Below are 26586 nucleotides of genomic sequence, written 5' to 3' on the forward strand. Positions count from 1 at the left end.
TCTGCTGCTGGTGCAGTCACTGTGTACATACATGACATTACTTATCCTGTACTGATCCTGAGTTACATACTGTATTATACCCCACAGCTGCACTCAGTATTCTGCTGCTGGTGCAGTCACTGTGTACATACATGACATTACTTATCCTGTACTGATCCTGAGTTACATCCTGTATTATACCCCAGAGCTGCACTCACTATTCTGCTGCTGGTGCAGTCACTGTGTACATACATGACATTACTTATCCTGTACTGATCCTGAGTTACATCCTGTATTATACGCCAGAGCTGCACTCACTATTCTGCTGGTGCAGTCACTGTGTACATACATGACATTACTTATCCTGTACTGATCCTGAGTTACATCCTGTATTACACCCCAGAGCTGCACTCACTATTCTGCTGCTGGTGCAGTCACTGTGTACATACATGACATTACTTATCCTGTACTGATCCTGAGTTACATACTGTATTATACCCCACAGCTGCACTCAGTATTCTGCTGCTGGTGCAGTCACTGTGTACATACATGACATTACTTATCCTGTACTGATCCTGAGTTACATCCTGTATTATACCCCAGAGCTGCACTCACTATTCTGCTGCTGGTGCAGTCACTGTGTACATACATGACATTACTTATCTTGTACTGATCCTGAGTTACATCCTGTATTATACCCCAGAGATGCACTCACTATTCTGCTGCTGGTGCAGTCACTGTGTACATACATGACATTACTTATCCTGTACTGATCCTGAGTTACATCCTGTATTATACCCCAGAGCTGCACTCACTATTCTGCTGCTGGTGCAGTCACTGTGTACATACATGACATTACTTATCCTGTACTGATCCTGAGTTACATACTGTATTATACCCCACAGCTGCACTCAGTATTCTGCTGCTGGTGCAGTCACTGTGTACATACATGACATTACTTATCCTGTACTGATCCTGAGTTACATCCTGTATTATACCCCAGAGATGCACTCACTATTCTGCTGCTGGTGCAGTCACTGTGTACATACATGACATTACTTATCCTGTACTGATCCTGAGTTACATCCTGTATTATACGCCAGAGCTGCACTCACTATTCTGCTGGTGCAGTCACTGTGTACATACATGACATTACTTATCCTGTACTGATCCTGAGTTACATCCTGTATTATACCCCAGAGCTGCACTCACTATTCTGCTGCTGGTGCAGTCACTGTGTACATACATGACATTACTTATCCTGTACTGATCCTGAGTTACATACTGTATTATACCCCACAGCTGCACTCAGTATTCTGCTGCTGGTGCAGTCACTGTGTACATACATGACATTACTTATCCTGTACTGATCCTGAGTTACATCCTCTATTATACCCCAGAGCTGCACTCACTATTCTGCTGCTGGTGCAGTCACTGTGTACATACATGCCATTACTTATCCTGTACTGATCCTGAGTTACATCCTGTATTATACGCCAGAGCTGCACTCACTATTCTGCTGGTGCAGTCACCGTGTACATACATGAAATTACTTATCCTGTACTGATCCTGAGTTACATCCTCTATTATACCCCAGAGCTGCACTCACTATTCTGCTGCTGGTGCAGTCACTGTGTACATACATGACATTACTTATCTTGTACTGATCCTGAGTTACATCCTGTATTATACCCCAGAGATGCACTCACTATTCTGCTGCTGGTGCAGTCACTGTGTACATACATGACATTACTTATCCTGTACTGATCCTGAGTTACATCCTGTATTATACGCCAGAGCTGCACTCACTATTCTGCTGATGCAGTCACTGTGTACATACATGACATTACTTATCCTGTACTGATCCTGAGTTACATCCTGTATTATACCCCAGAGCTGCACTCACTATTCTGCTGCTGGTGCAGTCACTGTGTACATACATGACATTACTTATCCTGTACTGATCCTGAGTTACATCCTGTATTATACGCCAGAGCTGCACTCACTATTCTGCTGGTGCAGTCACTGTGTACATACATGACATTACTTATCCTGTACTGATCCTGAGTTACATCCTGTATTATACCCCAGAGCTGCACTCACTATTCTGCTGCTGGTGCAGTCACTGTGTACATACATGACATTACTTATCCTGTACTGATCCTGAGTTACATCCTGTATTATACTCCAGAGCTGCACTCACTATTCTGCTGCTGGTGCAGTCACTGTGTACATACATGACATTAATTCTCCTGTACTGATCCTGAGTTACATCCTGTATTATACCACAGAGCTGCACTCACTATTCTGCTGCTGGTGCAGTCACTGTGTACATACATGACATTACTTATCTTGTACTGATCCTGAGTTACATCCTGTATTATACCCCAGAGATGCACTCACTATTCTGCTGCTGGTGCAGTCACTGTGTACATACATGACATTACTTATCCTGTACTGATCCTGAGTTACATCCTGTATTATACCCCAGAGCTGCACTCACTATTCTGCTGCTGGTGCAGTCACTGTGTACATACATGACATTACTTATCCTGTACTGATCCTGAGTTACATACTGTATTATACCCCACAGCTGCACTCAGTATTCTGCTGCTGGTGCAGTCACTGTGTACATACATGACATTACTTATCCTGTACTGATCCTGAGTTACATCCTCTATTATACCCCAGAGCTGCACTCACTATTCTGCTGCTGGTGCAGTCACTGTGTACATACATGCCATTACTTATCTTGTACTGATCCTGAGTTACATCCTGTATTATACCCCAGAGATGCACTCACTATTCTGCTGCTGGTGCAGTCACTGTGTACATACATGACATTACTTATCCTGTACTGATCCTGAGTTACATCCTGTATTATACGCCAGAGCTGCACTCACTATTCTGCTGGTGCAGTCACTGTGTACATACATGACATTACTTATCCTGTACTGATCCTGAGTTACATCCTGTATTATACCCCAGAGCTGCACTCACTATTCTGCTGCTGGTGCAGTCACTGTGTACATACATGACATTACTTATCCTGTACTGATCCTGAGTTACATACTGTATTATACCCCACAGCTGCACTCAGTATTCTGCTGCTGGTGCAGTCACTGTGTACATACATGACATTACTTATCCTGTACTGATCCTGAGTTACATCCTCTATTATACCCCAGAGCTGCACTCACTATTCTGCTGCTGGTGCAGTCACTGTGTACATACATGCCATTACTTATCTTGTACTGATCCTGAGTTACATCCTGTATTATACCCCAGAGATGCACTCACTATTCTGCTGCTGGTGCAGTCACTGTGTACATACATGACATTACTTATCCTGTACTGATCCTGAGTTACATCCTGTATTATACGCCAGAGCTGCACTCACTATTCTGCTGGTGCAGTCACTGTGTACATACATGACATTACTTATCCTGTACTGATCCTGAGTTACATCCTGTATTATACCCCAGAGCTGCACTCACTATTCTGCTGCTGGTGCAGTCACTGTGTACATACATGACATTACTTATCCTGTACTGATCCTGAGTTACATACTGTATTATACCCCACAGCTGCACTCAGTATTCTGCTGCTGGTGCAGTCACTGTGTACATACATGACATTACTTATCCTGTACTGATCCTGAGTTACATCCTCTATTATACCCCAGAGCTGCACTCACTATTCTGCTGCTGGTGCAGTCACTGTGTACATACATGCCATTACTTATCTTGTACTGATCCTGAGTTACATCCTGTATTATACCCCAGAGCTGCACTCACTATTCTGCTGCTGGTGCAGTCACTGTGTACATACATGACATTACTTATCCTGTACTGATCCTGAGTTACATCCTGTATTATACTCCAGAGCTGCACTCACTATTCTGCTGCTGGTGCAGTCACTGTGTACATACATGACATTACTTATCTTGTACTGATCCTGAGTTACATCCTGTATTATACCACAGAGCTGCACTCACTATTCTGCTGCTGGTGCAGTCCCTGTGTACATACATGACATTACTTATCCTGTACTGATCCTGAGTTACATCCTGTATTATACCACAGAGCTGCACTCACTATTCTGCTGCTGGTGCAGTCCCTGTGTACATACATGACATTACTTATCCTGTACTGATCCTAAGTTACATCCGGAATTATACTCCAGAGCTGCACTCACTATTCTGCTGCTGGTGCAGTCACTGTGTACATACATGACATTACTTATCCTGTACTGATCCTGAGTTACATCCTGTATTATACCACAGAGCTGCACTCACTATTCTGCTGCTGGTGCAGTCCCTGTGTACATACATGACATTACTTATCCTGTACTGATCCTGAGTTACATCCTGTATTATACTCCAGAGCTGCACTCACTATTCTGCTGCTGGTGCAGTCACTGTGTACATACATGACATTACTTCTCCTGTACTGATCCTGAGTTACATCCTGTATTATACCACAGAGCTGCACTCACTATTCTGCTGCTGGTGCAGTCACTGTGTACATACATGACATTACTTCTCCTGTACTGATCCTGAGTTACATCCTGTATTATACCACAGAGCTGCACTCACTATTCTGCTGCTGGTGCAGTCCCTGTGTACATACATGACATTACTTATCCTGTACTGATCCTAAGTTACATCCGGAATTATACTCCAGAGCTGCACTCACTATTCTGCTGCTGGTGCAGTCACTGTGTACATACATGACATTACTTATCCTGTACTGATCCTAAGTTATATCCGGAATTATACTCCAGAGCTGCACTCACTATTCTGCTGCTGGTGCAGTCACTGTGTACATACATGACATTACTTATCCTGTACTGATCCTGAGTTACATCCTGTATTATACTCCAGAGCTGCACTCACTATTCTGCACAGTTATTCCTAATAGTTTAACTGAGCAGATAGATTATGATGGTGACTTTTTGGATAAAATGGTAACAATAACTACTTGATATTTTAGGCTCAGGGTTTGGTATATTTTCAGCATTAGTTTTATGGCCCTGGGCTCAGCCTCTGTCTAACCGTATCCTTCCGTTTCATTACAAAATCTTTACTCGGTAACAAGCCAATTCCTCCTTCTTTTGTACCAAAGCAAAAAGTTATTTTACTGCACAATAACTAAACCTGTCTGAATTTTATCTGCACTCCCCGAACAAGTGAAAAGCTGCGCAATTAACAAGGAGGAAGGAGTCAGCGCAAAATCAATGGCGAGCCAACAACAGGGACAACGCAACTACAGAGACAAAGTCTCGAAGACTCGACAGAAGAGTCGCCATGAACTCTCCGCACCCCGAGCTTTTATTTCTGGAGATTCTCATCAGATACATCTCGTCTCTTGAACACGACTTTGTTCTTTGCAGACGGTTTTTAAGAAGTAATGGAGGAAGACCTCGTATAAACTCCTGTGAAATCCACTCTCCCTTAATTTCACATAAAAATTGAACGGCTCCATCTGGCGTCTGCGTATTTTTAGACAGAATAGAAGCCAAAGAGCCTTGTTTAAAGCCGCTAACAGATGAACGCTTTCCATGCTGACACGTCTTCTTCTAATAGGTGGTGAAGGATGGGTCGTCACCTCATCTTGCATACTGGAAGGGGAGAGATGCACAAAACTTCATATTTTGTGGCTTCTTACTCCCATCACCCAATAAAATAAGATCATAGTTAGTTGAAAAGAATGATATTAACCATGATGTGACATTGGCGTAGAAGAGTTGGTTCCAAAAGTTAAGGTGGTAGAAGCAGAAAAAAAATGGGCAGAAGAATATCAACAAGTAAAAAACAAAACAAAAAAAAAAAAAAACATGCTTAAGCACATACAAATCCCTCCGCTCCTCTTCCTCTTGATCCCGGTGCTAGTATTGACAGGATCAGCTAGAAAAGAAACTTATATTTAGCAGCATGGAGCACAGGAACAAGGCCTCGGGCTGAAAATTAAGCATGGGAGAGGGGGGTGGTGAGGGTGTGCATAATTAGCAGCCCAAAGCGCTGGATATCTTGTCCCTGCACAATGTGCTGCTAATTAATTACAAGTTTCTTTTCCGAGTGATCCTGGCATGCCAATACTAGCACCGGAATCAAGAGGAAGAGGAGCAGGGATAAGTATTGTAGCCATTTTTTTTTACAAATAGTTGATTTCCTTTAACAAATGTGACCGTGAGCAAATTTTGATGGTGACACCTAGGTGTAGTTATAGATTTCTAAGGATGGCAATGCTGACCCCTAACTACTACTGGCTATGAAAGAAAGGTGTCAGGACACACAGGACATGGCAGCTCGCTGTGTATGGGGGGTGTAGTCACAGAGAGGTCAGAGCGCCCATGCTGACCACCGACCACTGCTGGCTATGATAGAAAGGTGTCAGGACACACAGGACATGGCAGCTCGCTGTGTATGGGGGGTGTAGTCACAGAGGGGTCAGAGCGCCCATGCTGACCACTGCCGGCTATGATAGATGGGTGTCAGAACACACAGGACATGGCAGCTCGCTGTGTATGGGGGGTGTAGTCACAGAGGGGTCAGAGCGCCCATGCTGACCCCTGACCACTGCTGGCTATGATAGAAAGGTGTCAGGACACACAGGACATGGCAGCTCGCTGTGTATGGGGGGAGTAGTCACAGAGGGGTCAGAGCGCCCATGCTGACCCCTGACCACTGCTGGCTATGATAGAAAGGTGTCAGGACACACAGGACATGGCAGCTCGCTGTGTATGGGGGGTGTAGTCACAGAGGGGTCAGAGCGCCCATGCTGACCCCTGACCACTGTTGGCTATGATAGAAAGGTGTCAGGACACACAGGACATGGCAGCTCGCTGTGTATGGGGGGTGTAGTCACAGAGGGGTCAGAGCGCCCATGCTGACCCCTGACCACTGCTGGCTATGATAGAAAGGTGTCAGGACACACAGGACATGGCAGCTCGCTGTGTATGGGGGTGTAGTCACAGAGGGGTCAGAGCACCCATGCTGACCCCTGACCACTGCTGGCTATGATAGAAAGGTGTCAGGATACACAGGACATGGCAGCTCGCTGTGTATGGGGGATGTAGTCACAGAGGGGTCAGAGCGCCCATGCTGACCCCTGACCACTGCTGGCTATGATAGAAAGGTGTCAGGACACACTGGACATGGCAGCTCGCTGTGTATTGGGGGTAATACATATAAGAGACACCAAGCAACATATGGGTCTACCAGAAACTGTCCATACCTTGTTCTGGACCTACTGTATCAGGGGAAGACCCTCAAGGAAAAAGCAATTATCCTTGAAAGAGTGGAAAGTCTCATTCATCCCTAGTGATAATAGAATATTCAAGGTTTCTTAAATTGTTGTTATCCATCTTCTTTTTGGTTTGTGCCAAATAGCTTTTCCCGCATTTGCAACTGTAACAAACTACACTCATGATCAAATATACTCTCTCCTCTGTACAACTACAAGCTCTGGGATAGGAGATGTGTGTGCAATGTATGGCAGATGCTCCAGATAACAAATCCTGATTAGCATCTCATGTCCAGTCAACAAACAATATGTGCGCATTGGAAGGGGAGAACATGTCATGTATCCACCCTGCTCTGCTGCCAGGGCGCAGTAAATTACGGGGTTTAACTTTAATAAAAATAAAATCACATGCAAGATCTACCGTACTTTTGCCATGTCAAATGTGTTCAATCTGATGTTTGGTCTTATTGTTAAATGGGTAAAAGTTAGGCCTTTTTGATCAAAATGTTGCAATTTACACTTTTTTCTTCCTTCCATGAAAGAAACAGCTTGTTTAGTTTTGTGCTTTTTTTTGCAAAAAAAAATGTGTCAGGCTCCAGGGGTAGTAGACCCACTGGACCACCGCGGACGGTGATGTAAGCCAACACCTGGGACTGGAATCTAAATGGTACCTGAGCTCGCTGAGAAGCGGGTTGGACTTATTGCGGCATGATACCACCAGGCCAGCACCAATCAGTGGATGCTGGAGCGAAGACAGGTAAGTGGCACCTGCAGACAGAGGGGCACGCGTGAGCTCACTACCTGCGATATGGGTAGCAGGAGCACCAGTGACAAAATGGAGTAAATTAAAGAAGCAGATCCACCCTGCTTAGGTAGGGGATACCTGAAGCAACCAGCAAACTTGTAGAATAGGCACAAAAAAAAAAAAAAAAAAAAAAAAGCAGGAAAAAAGGAAGTGACAAGGGTTAGGATGGTCCTCGTCACGGCCCATGAGTCACCGATGACATCTCGCATGGTGCAGTGAGTCCATAGATATCTTTTTAAGCTGTGTTTTTATCATATTCCTCCAGTTCCCAGTGAGCAGAGTCTTGTCGTTTGATATAATATATTACGGTTAACGACAAAAAGAAGCTTTGAGCCTCTTGGAGAGCAACATTGTCCACAAGCGCAGTGACAACTTTCCAGACTGAGAATTTCATACATTTTCTGTCCATTTTTATTACTCCCTCCAGAAACAGATTCACTTGAAAGATAAAGGAGAAACTTTTTGTGTCACATTTGTAAAACTTGATGGGATAAAGTAAGCAACAGGACAACCTCAGCCAATGCGGGGGCTCATTGGCATCAGTGTGTGTGGGGGGGGGGGAGGGTTTGTCATTTAAAGGATGAGGGATAGAAGACCATAGAAGAACTAAAATGTTGTGTACTACTCCCTACAGAATTGAGCACAAATGGGCTCTAACCAAAGTAGAAAGAAGTGGGAGGTCCCGCTGCACAACTAAGCAACAAGACAAGTACTTTAGAGTCTCTAGTTTGAGAAGCCGAGTGAGAAAATTATGTGATGAAAGCAAAGTATGAAGGAGGAAATTATTTCAAATGAAAAAGAAAAAAAAAAAAAAAAAAACTGTCAAAGTCTAGACCATATTTTCGATTCATTGTGCAACTCACTTAAAAAAATAAAAGTATGAGTTTTCAAGGTAAAAAACAAAAAATTGTCTGAGCTACCACAAACTTTTGAGCATTAGTGTATATCGAGTATAATAGGAATGTATTATGGTCACGTCCAGTGGTCAGTCATGTTGGGGGTTGTAGGGATCGATGCATAATGAACAACATTGTAGGGTGGTCATGCTGGGGCTTGTAGTGCATTATGTATGCATCATGCAAGTATGTTGAGGATGTACATAGTAGAATATAAATGGATTATGTCCAGTGATCAGCTATGTTGGGGGTTGTAGTGCTAGTGAAGTATATAGAACTGTACTATGGTCATGTCCAGAGTTCTATTATATTAGTGGTTATAATGTTCTGTGTAAAGAGTATAACATTTTATTATGGTCATGTGTATCTATTGGTCAGTTATGTTGGGGGTTGTAGTGCTCTACAAAATGTATAGTGTATAATAGGATAGTATTATGGTCAGGGATGTTGGGTTTGTAGTCCTCTATGCATAGAGTATAATACGATATTATTGGAGAAGTGTTAAAAGGGGATTCCCACAAAGACCAGATTCTTAAAAATATTCAGGATAGCAAAATAACACACATTCTCTAATTCACTGTTATTAACAAAAATACAACATTTTACAAATATAATTCCAACATGTCTCAGTCCTTTCCAATTTTGGTTGTCCTTTGATACGACTGTAAATCTTCTGACTATGGTCAGATTCTTCTTATGAATAGCTTCTCCTGTCTGCACACTGCAGTGTCTCTGCCTCCTACCCCTTCCCCCTGCATTACAAGACCAGCTGAGACACAGGCACTTCCTGCCAGCAAGCAGGGTGCAGAGACTTACTGTACAAGCTACAGACAGATAAGGTCTTTATAGCAGAGTGTAGACTGTCATTGTAGTCAGATTTTCAGATACTAATACAATGAAAGTGTAGATAAACCTGCAGCCTGATAATCTAAGCACATTGTCAGCACACAGCATCTCACAGCACTAGAGGAATCATGAAGTATCTGCTAAGAGAGTCCCCGCTCACACTCTGGAATCTTACACTGACCATCACTGAGTGATAGGAGCTAAAACAGCAATAAAAGCGAGTAAAATTGCAAAAGAGAATTTAAAAAAATCTATTCTGTAAACATCAATAGGGGGTTACAATTTGAGATTTTTTTTTTTTTCATGGGAAAACCCCTTTAAGGGTACTATAGTGTTATACATTGTCATATGATCATGTTGGGGGTTGTAGTGCTGTATGTATACAGTAGAGTTTTCTATTTTTGGGCTATAGTAGTTCTATTTTTGTCCAGGTCATAGATCGTATATGATAGAACCCGTCATTGCTGTGTTGGCAGTTTGGATACAGATGTAGCAAAGTTTGACTTGACACAACTTTATACTTCGGAAGTCTTTGTTGCATTGTGTCTTGGCAGTTGAAGTGTTCTCCGCACAATTATACGGCTTTTATGTCTAGAGGCAGGCTCATAGCAGTACGTAACCCTCTTTGTGTATAGGGTCACTTATGAATATAGGTATATTGAATAACTCAGAAGTTAAAAAATCCTCTAATGAATCAATCCACATAACACAGTCCATAATGATGAACCGGTGACGTCACCTACGGGAGACATAATGCGTTCTGCGAGCGGCGCTAAAAGCAATTTCTTTGTAATATTCCATAAAACAAGCTGTTATTCGGCAGATTGCCGCCCGTCTCTGACCCTTGATTCATAGTTTCAGCATAAGTGAAGTGTGAGATGTAAATCCTGAGTACAATGTCACCCTCAAGGTCACATCCAGACGGGTCATTAATATAGATGCTTCCCTTTCAATCCACACGAGTAACGTATCCTCACAGCGTCATGAGCGCATGAAAGGAAATACGACTCAAGATGGGGGGGGGGGCGATTACACACACACACAGAGGCGACAATGTATCCAGCACCGGAGTAACACTTAAATGTATTACCCCATTGTAAAAGACAGATCCTGGATATAGTGAATGGCAGTTTAATGACTACTACTCTCAACCTCCATCTGAACAGATTTGTGACACTGGATGGTTTATGTAAAGAAAACTTTTTGGAGGGAAGGTCACTGCACTGAGCTTTGATACTCAGCCTCATACTATATGTTGGAGCCATAGAAAGTTGTAATGTTTGGTGTCATACAACATATGTCCATCAAGTCCACACATAGAAGGAATGAGGAAGGGATCTAAGGAAACACAATTCTATATTATAATTAGAGTTATTTTCCTTTAATTTGCTTCTAGATCCTGTGTGAAGCTCTCTGCAGTCTCTGCAGTGCTCTGCTCCTAAGCTTGGCTATTCTACAGATCCACATTTTTATAGTATAGACGTCTTGTCAGCTCTGGAGTTTTTCTCCAGAATGGGGCATCTTCCCCTTGTAGATGGATGAGGTCTCTTGTGCTTCCAGTAGAGCCCTGCAGAACCCTCTGACCTCACAAGCTCTCAGTGCAGACCCTAGAAGTCTGTTTTGCTCTGGTAGCGGCCCTTATGGTGCATCATGGATTAAGTAGACATTATTGGTCCTTATCGCTCACAGCATCTTTTATGAGATCTTGTAGTCTCTCTCGACCTCAGGTGTTTCTTGCTTACTTTGCAAACTTTTACAGTGTCTCTTCCTCTTCTCAGAACGGACTCTGCTGGTCATCTCTTGTGATCTTAGCCTCAACCCTTGCGATCTCATGTGCTCAATGCAGAATCTTGCTTTCTCTTGTGCTCTGGCTACTGACCCTTTCAGTCTTTCATGCAATCTGTCATTTTCAATTTACCAGCCCTTCTGGTCCTCTTTGCTCTCAGGGCAGACCATTTCCCTCTCGGATGCTTTTAATATAGACTGTGGAGGTCTCATTTGCTCTCAGAAACAACATATCCATTCTCTGCCTTACATCCTGCAGTCCTACTCTAAGTGCAGACCTTTATCGGTCTCTTGTTCTTAGCACAGACCCTTGTGATCACCCGTGCACTTAGTGCAGACCCTCAATGTGTCCCTTATTCACACTACAGTCCTTTGCAGTTTCTTATTTTCCATTGAGACCCCTGTCGCCTGCCATGATCCTGGCCCAGACCCCTGTCGCCTGCCATGATCCTGGCCCAGACCCCTGTCGCCTGCCATGATCCTGGCCCAGACCCCTGTCGCCTGCCATGATCCTGGCCCAGACCCCTGTCGCCTGCCATGATCCTGGCCCAGACCCCTGTCGCCTGCCATGATCCTGGCCCAGACCCCTGTCGCCTGCCATGATCTTGGCCCAGACCCCTGTCGCCTGCCATGATCTTGGCCCAGACCCCTGTCGCCTGCCATGATCTTGGCCCAGACCCCTGTCGCCTGCCATGATCTTGGCCCAGACCCCTGTCGCCTGCCATGATCTTGGCCCAGACCCCTGTCGCCTGCCATGATCTTGGCCCAGACCCCTGTCGCCTGCCATGATCTTGGCCCAGACCCCTGTCGCCTGCCATGATCTTGGCCCAGACCCCTGTCGCCTGCCATGATCTTGGCCCAGACCCCTGTCATCTCCCATGATCTTAGACCAGACCCTTTTCACCTCCCATGATCTTCGCAAAGACACTTGTCATCTCCATTTGTGGTCTTCACTTAACAAGTTTAGCACCTTGTGAATGTGACATAATTGCCACACATAGCCGCTCAGTCTCTTCTCTTTCTACACCTAACGCACTAGAAAATAAAAGAAAAACTGCTGTAAAAACCCCTCCAGATATATCCCATCAGCAGGGTCTCCAAGATCTAGGTTTACCTCCTCACGAGAGCTGTGCCTATTAGGTTGACATGACCCGCTTCTCACACATCCATGCTGGTTATCCGTCCCTCTTCTGCCGCATCACTTAGCAGTTTATCCCTTAAAATAACTTCAAATAAGTGACTTTCCAACCTCGCTTTAAAACAAGGGCAAGGGGACACTGCAACCTCAAAAATCAATCCACGTGGAGGATCCCATCAACTTTTCCACAATTTAAACAAAGGTAAAAGAACAATAGTTATTATGTCATGTCCAATGCTTATTCTTTGCTTCTTAGGATCTTTGATACAAATAAATTGTATCAATATGTCTAAAAATTATATTAGTCTTTTTGTTATTCTGCAGAACATGGAACACAAACAAAAACTAGCGTCAGACAGGGGTTCCTTGGACCATCAGAGGTCCACTCTCCCACTGGTCTCAACAAATAGACCCTAGTAGCTTCCAAGTAGGGTCGTCTTTTGCTAGACTCCTGGGGTCCATTCTTGGGTTAGATCCTGGGCCCACCAGAGGATCATCTGGTAGTCTGGTGGGCTAGTCCGACCCTGTCCAGGACCCCTTCCAAAGGGCCTTCCACTGCTCCCAGAGTGCCTTTGCCATAAAACATTATGGTGTCTTGCTAATATCAACAAATTACAGTAAAGGTTATTGCATATGCCTCAAGTCAAAACTTAAATAACAGATTTGTCAGTAAACGGAGGCCATTTGCCTTTATTCAATAGGCCTAGGATCCGTGAGCCGCACACTTGCAATCTGAGCTTAGCCAAGACTTGAAGTCATAATAGGAAACCTACCATTTAATTTGATGCATTATGAAGCAATCAGACCCTGAGAATGCTGTAGCTACACTGATGCAGGATCATAACTTAGTTAATCCCTGAGCTGAGTGGTTTTGCTGAAAAAACAAAATTATAACATTCAGGACCCTGGGAAAACTGGGACAACATGGCTGCCAAGATAAACACATCACACACTGGAGCTTGGAATTACAAATAGCGGTTAGTCAAGACATGACTAATCAACCTGAGCTGGATCACTCATACACAGCAGCTGGGGGATGGTGCAGCAATTGATTATTCTGTCTGGCAGGGAGAAAAGCGATTGCATCATCATCTCCTGCAGAGAAAAACTCTCCTGCTACAAGAAGTGCGGAAGCAAGCGCTGAAGGAGCCATAGAAGGGGCAGAGCTTCATTATCCTAATGTTATATCCGTTTTATCAGCAAAACCACTTAGCACAGGGATTAACCAAGATATGATCCTGCATCAGTGTAGCTACAGCATTCTCAAGGTATGTTTGCTTCATACTGCATCAAATCAAATGGTAGGTTTCCTTTAAGAGGTCACTTCACAAATTCAGGCAAATATGGAACCGGTCCAGATGTCAGTGCGTGATGGTGTAACACTCGCCCCGCAATGTATGAACAACCAATGGAGAAAGCTCCAGTGTTCACCGATACATTGTAACACGACTCCATGTTACAGAATATACATTACAAACCTCATTGTGTCAACAAGAAGAATCAATGTTTTATTGCTTTCTGTTGCGTTGTCTAAATATATAGAGAGCAAATATCACACGGTGACACATATATAACACTCCTATTGTCGACTATAAATATGTTGTGTGTTATAGAAATGCAGACAATGCAATTCATCATCCCTGTCTCCGGTTACACGGTATCTCCCTCACTCCATGCACCAACTTGCTAATTAGACCCATCCGGCTCCTGAAGAACGGCTAAGAAATACATAAATCACAGTAATGACTGATGGCGAGCCGCGCAATATTTTACCGGGGCTTTACGTCCTCTGGAGACATCAGTCATGTGTGTATATGGAAATGTATAATGATATGCAGTTTATTCTAAATAACAATATACGTTTAAGATCATCTCGTTCATGATGCGGATGATGCCAGGAACCAAAACCATGGGCATGGAAAACCGTGACCGTATACCATACAACGCATGAGATGCGCAACCTGCATGTACTGAATGGGGCCCATGTGATTCAATAGAGGATTGATGAGTAGGAGACCAAACAATTGCTCATTATTACATTTGATGGAGTCTCATTCATTCTATAGAGAAGAGCCAGTGGAAGGAGGTGGCTATTGCTCTTTTGGACCTTGTACCTTTGTGAAAATCACAGAATTGAATAAATATTAGTTAAAGGGGCTTTACAGTATCTGCTTTCTTCCAGAAATACAGCAGTGAAGAACTGGTTAGGGTCAAGCTACAGTATTGCAAACAACCTGGGTGGAAGAAAATGGCCTATTCCTGTAATACTTCACAATTAAATTGGTATTTCCCGCGGCCTCCAGATTCAGAATGAAGATTATCTTGGGGAGCTGCCAGGACTGAGGTTATGTTGGTTCCATGTGTAGTCTACACAAAGTTGAATGAACAACAAAATCACAAAAATAAAAATCATCAGTGGAAATCAAATGTATTAACCAATGGAGGCCTGGATATGGAGTCACCCACAAAATTAAAATGGAAAAACACACCACAGGCCGTTCCAACTTTGATTAAAAATGTCCACAAAACAGGACAAAATGAGGCTCAGTATTGTGTGTGGCCTCCACAAGCCTGTGTGACCACCCTACATGCCTGTACATTCTCCTGATGATGCTTAGTATTGAATGTGGCCTCCACATGCTTGTATGACCTCCCTACAATGCCTCGGCATGCTCCTGATGATGCTCAGTATTGTGTGTGGCCTCCACATGCCTGTATGACCTCCCTACAGCACCTTGGCATGCTCCCGATGAGGCTCAGCAGTGTGTGTAGTCTCCACGGGCCGGAATGACCTTCCTACAACACCTCAGTATGCTCATGATTAGGTTCCATATGGTCTTCTGAGGAATCTCCTCCCAGACCTGGACTAAAGTATCCACCAACTCCTGGACAGTCTGTGATGCAATGTGACTTGGTGTATGGAGTGTGACATGATGTCCCAGAGGTGCTCAATTGGATTCAGGTCTGGGGAATGAGCAGCCAATCCATAGCTTCAATGCCTCCATCTTGCAGGGACTGCTGCCACACGAGGTCTAGCATGGTCCTTTGTAGTGATGGGCTTGTTCATATTCTTAACATTGAGGGAAGAAACAAAGTTCAGGAGCTTGATTTTTTTATTTTTTTTTTTGGTTCACGATAAGACTCTTGTCACAGTTACTGGTTGGGGTCTGGATTTTTAAAAATCGGATTCGCCTGAACTCAGCTGAAGTCAAATTTCAACAGGTCCTCTTATCACTAGTCCTCAATTATAGCATTGGCTTTATGACTAAAGGAAGCATGTAGTGTCTAAAACATGTCAATGAAGATTGTTTTGGTGCACTATACTATACATAAATTTGAGATTTTATGGAGTCTTGCCCTAGGACGCCATTAGGAGAGTAGTTCCTATAGAACATCCAAGAATGGATCCAGGATGAAGAGTTGGGCTCATGGATGAGAAACAAGACCCTGGGTGCCGCCTCAAACGGAGAAAGAGGCTACAGCTTGACTAATCAGCGGTGGCTTCTCCCATGTCCAGATTTGTAAAGTCGTCTTCATCTGGCATCATATGATCATCCCACGTCTTCTGACGGGAGAACAAATCCTTTACCTAAGAGCTTAGAATCAAAGACTTCACCTCTACTTCCCCTTTAATACATTTCCCATTGACATCACTTACCCTGCACATTTTAATTCCCTTCCCGTGAACTGAACAAGATTTTTTTTTTCTCTTTAAAAAGAATGTAAAGAAACATCAGGGAACGTCAGAAAAAATCTTAGTGAAAACGTTGTAGGAAGACAAAAATGTCAGGTTGTCAGAACACGGCAAATGCGCCCGGCCGGCATTCAGTCAGGGAAAAGAAAGCTCCGACAACATTAAGTCATAAGTAATTCATTACAATCCAGCAGAACAAAAAAAAGCACAAAGTCCCTCAAACAAAGGCAGGACGGATCGTCTCCGACGCCACAACTTCCTTTGTGCTTCTTTTCAGAGATTATTAGGCGCAGCATTCAATTAGGTCGGAGCGGGGAGAATGATCGACCATTTTTATGTGGACTTTATTACAATTTAATCTCATTTATACTTCTCCATGTAACTTGTTTATATGTAAATATTCTGCCGCTCGGTAAATGTTGTAATAAGTGAGATTTTACAGCAAAGAGAATTGACTACTGGAGCGGGAGATGCAGAATATGTCCATAGTAGATGAGAATAAAAGAGCCACAGTGCTTCAGATGTGTCCCAACATGATCTTTTAGGACTGATGTATAAAGAGGGACACAATGTGTATTGTGCACAGGACCTAAAGTTTTAAGCTCCTAAAAAAAATAAATAAATAAATAAAATATAGTACCGACGACTCCACCTAGAGGACTCCACCTAGAGGACTCCACCTAGAGGACTCCACCTAGAGGACTCCACCTAGAGGACTCCACCTAGAGGACTCCACCTAGAGGACCCCACCTAGAGGACTCCACCTAGAGGACCCCACCTAGAGGACCCCACCTAGAGGACCCCACCTAGATTGCTCTCTTTTCTGTAGGTCCCCCATTTAACACCATCTTTTTTGAACCCCAATTGTGACTGCCCCCTTTTTATAGTCCCATGTCATACAAAAAAAAAAAAAATTAAGTATTGGTAATGTACACATTGCCGACATACACAATCTACTGTATATTGGTACAAAGGGTTGGGCTATTGCATAGCTATGTAAAGCTGAAATTTAAAGAAAACCATATATAGGGGACACTAGAAATCCACTTCTGGTTTTTTATATGTATGACTGACAACAGAGTCATGGGGGACACCCATAAAGCAACACATGAGGACACACACAAAAGTAACACAAGGATGGATGGAGTGACAAATGGATGACAACATAGGAAGAACAACTGGAGAGGAAGAAACCCCCTGAACTTGACCAACTTCAAACCGGACTTAAAACATGTGGCTGATGAATTCTGCAAGTATTTTGTATTCTGCAGCCTGGATGATGGCAATAAATGGAGCTTTTTATAAGAATTACCCCGAATCTTTGGTGTCATCCAAGTCAGGTATTTTATAGGAAGAATATCTTAAAAGGACACGGATGAATTTTCATATTCAATAATAATATTTAACATCGCTCCTGATCTCTTTTGATTTAGTTTTTCCTCAGATGACCTGAGATTTCTGCTGGGAATCCGCAACTCACCGACATAACTCCCCACAGCGTATACAGACATCTCTTACATTGTAGCAAGGAAAAAACATTTTGTTCTTTGATATTCATGGTCAACTACATTGTAAACGGTGGAACAGGGGGTCACGTACATCGAGAAGCGGAAATAAGTTACGTGCACAACAATAGACAGCATTCGCGTAGGAGAGCTCCAACAGTTTGCACTTCACTCGCTCATTGTCAGGCTCCAGGTAGTGAACCCACTGGACCACCGCGGACGATGACTTAAGCCGACACCAATGACCGGCGGCACCCAGTTATCACCACAGCCCGCCGCAAAGTAGGTTGGACTTGCTGTGGCGTGGTACCACCAGATCTTTCCACAGGTGCGACTTGTCCGCGATGGCGGCCAAGCCGAGGTACAGAAAGGAGGTCAAGACCGGCAACAAAGGTTCAGGGTCAGAGGCAAAGCAGAAGGTCAGGGCTGGCAGTGGAGGAGCGTAAACAGGTCCGGGGTCACAACAGGAAATCACACTAATCGCAAAGGTCACGGGAAACAAGCTTTTTCTAAGGCTGGGAGGCACAAAGATCTGGCAGGGTGTGAAGAAGAGGTCAGATTAAATGGGGCATTTAAATCTGCTGAAGTGGGCGTGCGCCCCAGGAGCCAACGACGCGCACGGACGTCGGATCGGAGGTAGGAACAAGGACAAGTGAGACGCGCGGGCGCTGCGCAGGCTGGCATGGAGGGGCAAGAGTGAGCCTTATTATGGGAGCACCGTGACACTCAAGTACATTTTGAATATGATGGGAGTAACAAGTACTTAACGCGGGGATCAGGTGTCCTCCAACCTTTCCCCCCACTGCGATCACATATTAACGACCATCAAGTACAATTCTTGGTGAAAGAAGCTGGAGGAGACATGTCCTTGGAAGAGTCTTCGTATAGTGAAAATGATGATGCGTTTTGGTGCTGTCCTTGTGGATAAAAGAGGAAGTAAAGAAGCCTAAACAACTACAATGTATATAGAGAACGGCATGCGAGGAATATGTCAAGGAAAATACACCATGGAAGGACAAAGCCCTCCAGTACCGACACAGAGCAAGAGGACATATATACAGCACTTAATAGAATCTACAGTAGAAGCTAATTCAACCCAATTCAATTATTTCAGTCACAGGAACGAATTTCTATAAAGGAAGAGAGAAAACAACAAAGTGCATCTATAGCTCTTCCTACACAAAGGGGACATGATGGAGGCGGCTTTATTCCCAGCCGAGCTTCTATTAAGACAAGATTGGTGCAGGAGTCACTGAATGAATCAAAGGGTTTCTCAGTAAACATACAAAACACCCAATGAATAGAAGTAGAAAACAAGCGACAGCGGGGTCAATGTCTGTAAGTGTAGCACACGCATCCTACACCCATGGGTGCCCCCACTACATTCCACTGCTGATTGCTCCTGTATCCACAACCAGCCCAACCAGCAACCGCTACAATGAACTGGAGTCCTTGAGCATGTAACAAGGAACCTGGATCATCCATACTCTATGGGTCTCATAAGAGGAAATTCAAGTGGAGGAGATTTAGGGACAGGAATCGCTCAGAAAATCTTATTTCAGCAGAATAAAACTTCATAGAATCTTAAGGCACAAGGGAGGCTACAATAACCGGCTAAACTATTGTGTTACAACGTATGGGAGGGAAAGAAGTATTTGATCCACTGCCGATTTTACATGTTTTCCCACCTACAAAGAATGGAGAGGTCTAATATTTATCCCTCCATCTGTGAAAGAATCTAAAAATAAATCTGGAAAATCACATTGTATTCAAATTGATATTATTAATTAGCATTTTATTACATGAAATAAGTTTGATCAACAAAACTAGTAAGAATTGGGTCTCAGACCTGTTAGTCTTTCTAAAAGAAGCTCCTCCTACTATGCACTCAATACCTGTAGCGCCTCCTACTCTGCACTCAATACTCACACACACACACAATCCAATCACACTCCAACCTCTCCACCATGGCCACGACCAGAGAATGCGTAAGGACACCAGGAACATGAGGGTGGGATGGACCGTAACTGAGAATAGATGAGTCTTCCTTGGTCTGGGGCTCCATGCAAGATCTTGCCTAATGGGGTAAGAAAGGTCAGGAATCAGCGCAGAACTGCACCGGAGGACCTGGTCAATGACCTAAAGTGAGCTGTGACCACAATCTCATAAGTTAACCACTAATAACACACTATTTTCATGGAATACAATCCTGCATAGTCTACAATATGCCCCAGTTCATGCCCAGACCTGTTTGAAGTTCTCAAATGACAAACTGGAAGATCCAGGAGGTCATGTGATTAGATAAGGCCAAAACACACCTTTTTGCCAAGAATTTCACGAGTAAAACCTCAAGAACACCATCCCAAAAGGTGAACCATGAGGGCGTCCAACAACCTCCTCCCCTCAGTAAGAGCATTGAAGATGGGCTGTGGTTGGGTCTTCCAGTATGACAATAACCCAAACCACACAGCCAGGACAACTAAGGAGCAGCTCCAGGAAAAGCATTTCAAGGTCCTGGAGTGGTCTCGCCAGTCTCAACGCCTGAACCCAATTAAAAATCAATGGAGGGTGCAGAAACTCAACCCATTCCCAACAATCCAAGACTTGCTGTAAAATCATTAAAAAAAAAAAAAACAATAAAAGTGCAATCACTCCTAGTAGACTTCACTCGGTTAAAGCCAAAATGTATCTAGAAACAACATCCCACCCCTAAACAATAAGAAGAACCTATCAATTCAACCAAGTATTGTGTAAATGCTGTGGGGATATCTGCCATTTTCACAATCTTCACCTGAGAAATCCCCATAGAACTTGTTGGTATCTACAGCATTGTCCGTCCAGATGGTGGATATGGTATCAACAGCAAATCTTTGGAAGTGAACAGATATTGGATCAACCAAATGCAAATCCTTACTGCAGGCATATGCTGGCTTGGACTATTCCCCCAGAGCAGCAGATGCCATTGAGAAAAGCCTATTGAGTAGTGTCAACCCAAACAGGGGATAAATGTATTGACCATCACATGCAGGCTATCAAGGGTTACAGAAAAGTCAGACTCAGTGGGACAGATTTACTTACCCGGCCCATTCGCGATCCAGCGGCGCATTCTCTGCGGTGGATTCGGGTCTTCCGGCGATTCACTAAGGCAGTTCCTCCAACGTCCACCAGGTGTCGCTGCTGCGCTGAAGAGCATTGGAATGCACTGGAGTTCACCAAGCCATCCTGGGTGAAGGTAAGCACCCGCGACACTTTTTTTTTTTTTTTTTTTTAAATGCGGCGGTTTCTCCGAATCATCGGGTTATCATTCAGCCACGCCCCCCCCGATTTCCGTCGCGTGCATGCCGGCGCTGATGCGCCACAATCCGATCGCGTGCGCCAAAACCCCGGGGCAATACAGGGAAAATCGGCGCAAATTGGAAATATTTGGGTAACACGTCGGGAAAACGCGAATCAGGTCCTTAGTCAATGACCCCCAATGTCTGACTCCCAGTTCTATATTGGTTCTTGAAAAGGGTCCAATATCAACCCTCATTATCAACATGAAAAGTCCATCGTATTCTCCACATTTCTCTTGGTCTGATGGATATGGCTCTTACCGGTTCATCTGCCGGTCATCCTGAGCGGACAAAGCTTTTATTTCCAATAATCAGGAACAATTAAGAGAAGCAGGAGATGGAGAGTAATTAGAATCCACGAGCTCCATCACAACCTACATCAATGTTTCCCTCCACCGCCACACACTGGATGCCGCGATTTGCTTCCTTGCAAAAATCAAATCACTAAACCGGTGAATTTTTAATGGAAAAAAATGCATTATTTAAATTTTATTGCATTTCTAATAAAGTCACATTAAGCATTAAATAGAAGAAATGTAGGTTCATAATCAGGTTATTTGCATGCAATTACTTGTTATGAGAAATATGCGTAAAGTGGGAGTGAAGCCCCTGACGGCTCGTTCTGTCCCTCCAATAATATGACCCCCGGTGCACAAAGGTTCAATGTCTAGCAGAACATTAGCAGACAAAGAGGTACCTCTAAAAAGGCAAAATAATGGATTACAAAAAATAAAATAAAAACCTTATGCAATTGAATTTATGTCTCCTTCATTATCAAAACAAAATTGAACAAAAAGTTTCAGGGAGAAAACTTTACATTCAAGCTTAATATTTGTTCAATTTAGTGGTCCAAAGTTTACAAAACCTAAAAGGACTGGTGACAAAAAAAAACAACAAAATTGTTAAGGCGGTCCATAGTCTGCAGCACTGACAAATCATCTAATTACAGGGCATGATGGGACCATACATTTCTTAAAATGTTTTCATTTTCCCCAGAATGTCCCAATCCTATGTCTAGGATGAAGTGCAGAATCAGCAAAGCAGGGAAGATTGAGATTGGCTTTTGTACCCGAATTTTGGATATTTGTAACTCCTCTTGCAAGGATGTTCCACTGAACGTTTCTTACCTGGATCAATACACAAATAATCATGACGGAACTTGACATAAAACTCAGTAACTAGAGTGTTGGGGAAGAGCTTTGAGGAGCCCATTAACGTGATGAATTCTAAAAGTTTCGCATTCAACAGAATCATAACTTTTTGGTCAAATTCTTAACAATTTTGCTTCGGAATAATTTTGTTCATCTCCATTATATTGTCTTTTGCCCAAATAGGAAAACCGAGTCAAAAACCCATTTCCGTCCCAAATTTAGTGTGAAATAAAAATTAAGATTATTCCATGAAGTCCTCGTCTCCTTTATCAATGTAAAGAGGGATAGAAGTTGTAGTGTGTACAGAGTGCGGAAGCACTGATCCTAATCTCGCTCCATAGTGTTCCCATAAATTATAAATAGCCAGGGGCGTAACTTTAGGTGGTGCAGAGGTTGCGATCTCACCCGGGTCCAAGGGGTTTAGGGGGCCCTTAGGATGTCACCTTCCCATATTAGAAGGCTACTACTATACAATACACATTATAGTCGGGGGCCTGGAACAGAATTTGCACTGGGGTCCATCAGCTTCTAGTTACGCCACTGATAATAGCCGCTTATTGGCTGTCACACTATATAATGCCCCCTCTGTAGGTTCCACATAGTATAATGCCCCCTTTATCGATCAGGTGGACCCGAATCATATAAGGTCTCCCTATGGTTCACCTTCTAATGCACCTCGATGTGACCCAACAACTAGAAAGTCATCCATACACAGAAATCCAGCACTCTCACACTCAGTCCAGGATGTTTGGCAGATGCAGATACAACACGTAACCCCGATGTGTTGAATCAAGGGACAAAAAACCCTATATGGGACACCAAAACTTTATACCTGGTCTCAAATATACCTATAAAATAAATCCTGCATCAACCTCACATGCAAAATTCTAATTCCCATTAGAGTTAATTTGTCTGGGGCAAGAAAACACCAAAACATTTGCGCTTGATACGTCTCATATGGTCGGAGGAAGGATTCATCACAGAACCAGCGGTAGACATATGTTATACTGTGTATATAGGAATTAGCAGCATATACATCACCCCCCCCCCCTCTCCGCAGCTCATATTGTTTACTACTAGATGCTACTTGCCAAAAGGGAAATAAAAGATAAAAAAAATTCATCTCAACAAAAATAACACATCTGATCTGTTCAGAGGCATCGAAAATGGAAGGCATCCTTTTTAATTGACAAGTCTGCCGGTGTGAAATCAAAAAAACATGCTTTGGGTGTGGAAAGCTGTGATGCCGGGAAGTTCTGGAAGGTAATTAGCATCGGAGGCAGACAAACGCGGAATCCGTAACAACTTTCCAATCGCTTGTGCCTGAAAACCCAAGGAAGTGGGGCGTCAGAAGGGAGCGGCAAAGTCAAGGACCTCTGTCTACTCTCAATCAAGTCCACGGAAAAATTAAAAAAAAAAAAACCTTGGCTGATTGAATCTAATCAGAATTTCAATGGTAATGAGCCTCATTATTGACAAAGGGAGAAAAAAAATATACGTTCTTCAACCTTAGTTCTACTTCAATATCCCCAAGGCAAGCCACTCTTGTTTTCTTCCCCGCCGAAGATAAAATGCATGATGAATTAGGACATTTTAATGAATTTTTAATGTTTTCGGATCACTCGCTGTCAAAGTTAGGCCGTAAAAATCAGAAAACGGCAAAAAGTAAGAGTGGAAGGGAAAGATCTATAGGAAGGGAAATAATTGCGAGCCCATCTGGTAAAGGCTTTTAAATGAGCGATTTGTCTTCATCAACAAATGTCCTCCTGGTCCTCGCTGAATTCTGCCGGTGCCGCGTGACAGGACCGCCATGTACAAACAAGTTCATTAAAATTGCAGGAGCCCTCAGCGCGTTGATAACTGCTCGCCCGGAGGTTAACATCTATTGTTCCGTGCCGGCGACATCGCGCTTTTATAGAGCATATTTAGATGCTAAATTGCCTATTATGTTAAGCGGCATGTTTCCATTTAGCAACATCAGGAATAAAGATTTGACTGGAGACGTTTCCATTTTTATTAGTCTTTGTCGCGCACTTCCAAAGCGCAGAAAGTTCCGACAGGGAAGACAATTAAAAAAATATATATTTAAAAAAAAAAAAAAAAGACATTAAAAGAACTTTAAAGATTCAAATAGATGATAAATAATGGAAAAAAAATTACAGGAAAATTCTGAGAAGTTTAACAATCCGATCTCCTGTGTCGGCAGAACGGTGTCCCATGGAGACGGCACTGACATTTTTTACTTTTGAGCAGTGATGAGCGGACCTATTCATCCAGTACTCTCCCTAACTACTGGCTACAGAGCAGAGGGTCAGGGCAGGCGGCAGCGGCTACAGAGCAGAGGGTCAGGGCAGGCGGCAGCGGCTACAGAGCGGAGGGTCAGGGCAGGCGGCAGCGGCTACAGAGCAGAGGGTCAGGGCAGGCGGCAGCGGCTACAGAGCAGAGGGTCAGGGCAGGCGGCAGCGGCTACAGAGCAGAGGGTCAGGGCAGGCGGCAGCGGCTACAGAGCAGAGGGTCAGGGCAGGCGGCAGCGGCTACAGAGCAGAGGGTCAGGGCAGGCGGCAGCGGCTACAGAGCAGAGGGTCAGGGCAGGCGGCAGCGGCTACAGAGCAGAGGGTCAGGGCAGGCGGCAGCGGCTACAGAGCAGAGGGTCAGGGCAGGCGGCAGCGGCTACAGAGCAGAGGGTCAGGGCAGGCGGCAGCGGCTACAGAGCAGAGGGTCAGGGCAGGCGGCAGCGGCTACAGAGCAGAGGGTCAGGGCAGGCGGCAGCGGCTACAGAGCAGAGGGTCAGGGCAGGCGGCAGCGGCTACAGAGCAGAGGGTCAGGGCAGGCGGCAGCGGCTACAGAGCAGAGGGTCAGGGCAGGCGGCAGCGGCTACAGAGCAGAGGGTCAGGGCAGGCGGCAGCGGCTACAGAGCAGAGGGTCAGGGCAGGCGGCAGCGGCTACAGAGCAGAGGGTCAGGGCAGGCGGCAGCGGCTACAGAGCAGAGGGTCAGGGCAGGCGGCAGCGGCTACAGAGCAGAGGGTCAGGGCAGGCGGCAGCGGCTACAGAGCAGAGGGTCAGGGCAGGCGGCAGCGGCTACAGAGCAGAGGGTCAGGGCAGGCGGCAGCGGCTACAGAGCAGAGGGTCAGGGCAGGCGGCAGCGGCTACAGAGCAGAGGGTCAGGGCAGGCGGCAGCGGCTACAGAGCAGAGGGTCAGGGCAGGCGGCAGCGGCTACAGAGCAGAGGGTCAGGGCAGGCGGCAGCGGCTACAGAGCAGAGGGTCAGGGCAGGCGGCAGCGGCTACAGAGCAGAGGGTCAGGGCAGGCGGCAGCGGCTACAGAGCAGAGGGTCAGGGCAGGCGGCAGCGGCTACAGAGCAGAGGGTCAGGGCAGGCGGCAGCGGCTACAGAGCAGAGGGTCAGGGCAGGCGGCAGCGGCTACAGAGCAGAGGGTCAGGGCAGGCGGCAGCGGCTACAGAGCAGTGGGTCAGGGCAGGCGGCAGCGGCTACAGAGCAGTGGGTCAGGGCAGGCGGCAGCGGCTACAGAGCAGTGGGTCAGGGCAGGCGGCAGCGGATACAGAGCAGAGGGTCAGGGCAGGCGGCAGCGGATACAGAGCAGAGGGTCAGGGCAGGCGGCAGCGGATACAGAGCAGTGGGTCAGGGCAGGCGGCAGGGGCTACAGAGCAGTGGGTCAGGGCAGGCGGCAGGGGCTACAGAGCAGTGGGTCAGGGCAGGCGGCAGGGGCTACAGAGCAGTGGGTCAGGGCAGGCGGCAGGGGCTACAGAGCAGTGGGTCAGGGCAGGCGGCAGGGGCTACAGAGCAGTGGGTCAGGGCAGGCGGCAGGGGCTACAGAGCAGTGGGTCAGGGCAGGCGGCAGCGGCTACAGAGCAGTGGGTCAGGGCAGACGGCAGCGGCTACAGAGCAGTGGGTCAGGGCAGGCGGCAGCGGCTACAGAGCAGAGGGTCAGGGCAGGCGGCAGCGGCTACAGAGCAGAGGGTCAGGGCAGGCGGCAGCGGATACAGAGCAGAGGGTCAGGGCAGGCGGCAGGGGCTACAGAGCAGTGGGTCAGGGCAGGAGGCAGGGGCTACAGAGCAGTGGGTCAGGGCAGGCGGCAGCGGCTACAGAGCAGTGGGTCAGGGCAGGCGGCAGCGGCTACAGAGCAGTGGGTCAGGGCAGGCGGCAGGGGCTACAGAGCAGTGGGTCAGGGCAGGCGGCAGGGGCTACA

At 45.3% G+C, this 26586-nt stretch overlaps 1 long non-coding RNA gene across 2 annotated transcripts in view; it reads right to left on the reverse strand.

Annotated features, from left to right (window-relative positions):
- Positions 1-5077: 5077 nt before the first annotated feature.
- The window catches only part of LOC140077422 (uncharacterized), a 36601-nt gene continuing 15092 nt past the window's right edge, over positions 5078-26586 (reverse strand). The window contains exon 3 of one of the 2 annotated variants that reach the window (XR_011849784.1): positions 5078-5601. This is a non-coding gene — a long non-coding RNA (uncharacterized lncRNA). Of the gene's footprint in view, positions 5602-12506; positions 12594-26586 lie in introns of those variants that run through there. The other variant, XR_011849785.1, reaches the window with a different exon arrangement.

This window comes from Engystomops pustulosus, chromosome 9 (genome assembly GCF_040894005.1).
Source record: "Engystomops pustulosus chromosome 9, aEngPut4.maternal, whole genome shotgun sequence".
In the NCBI taxonomy this organism is placed as follows: Eukaryota; Metazoa; Chordata; class Amphibia; order Anura; family Leptodactylidae; genus Engystomops; species Engystomops pustulosus.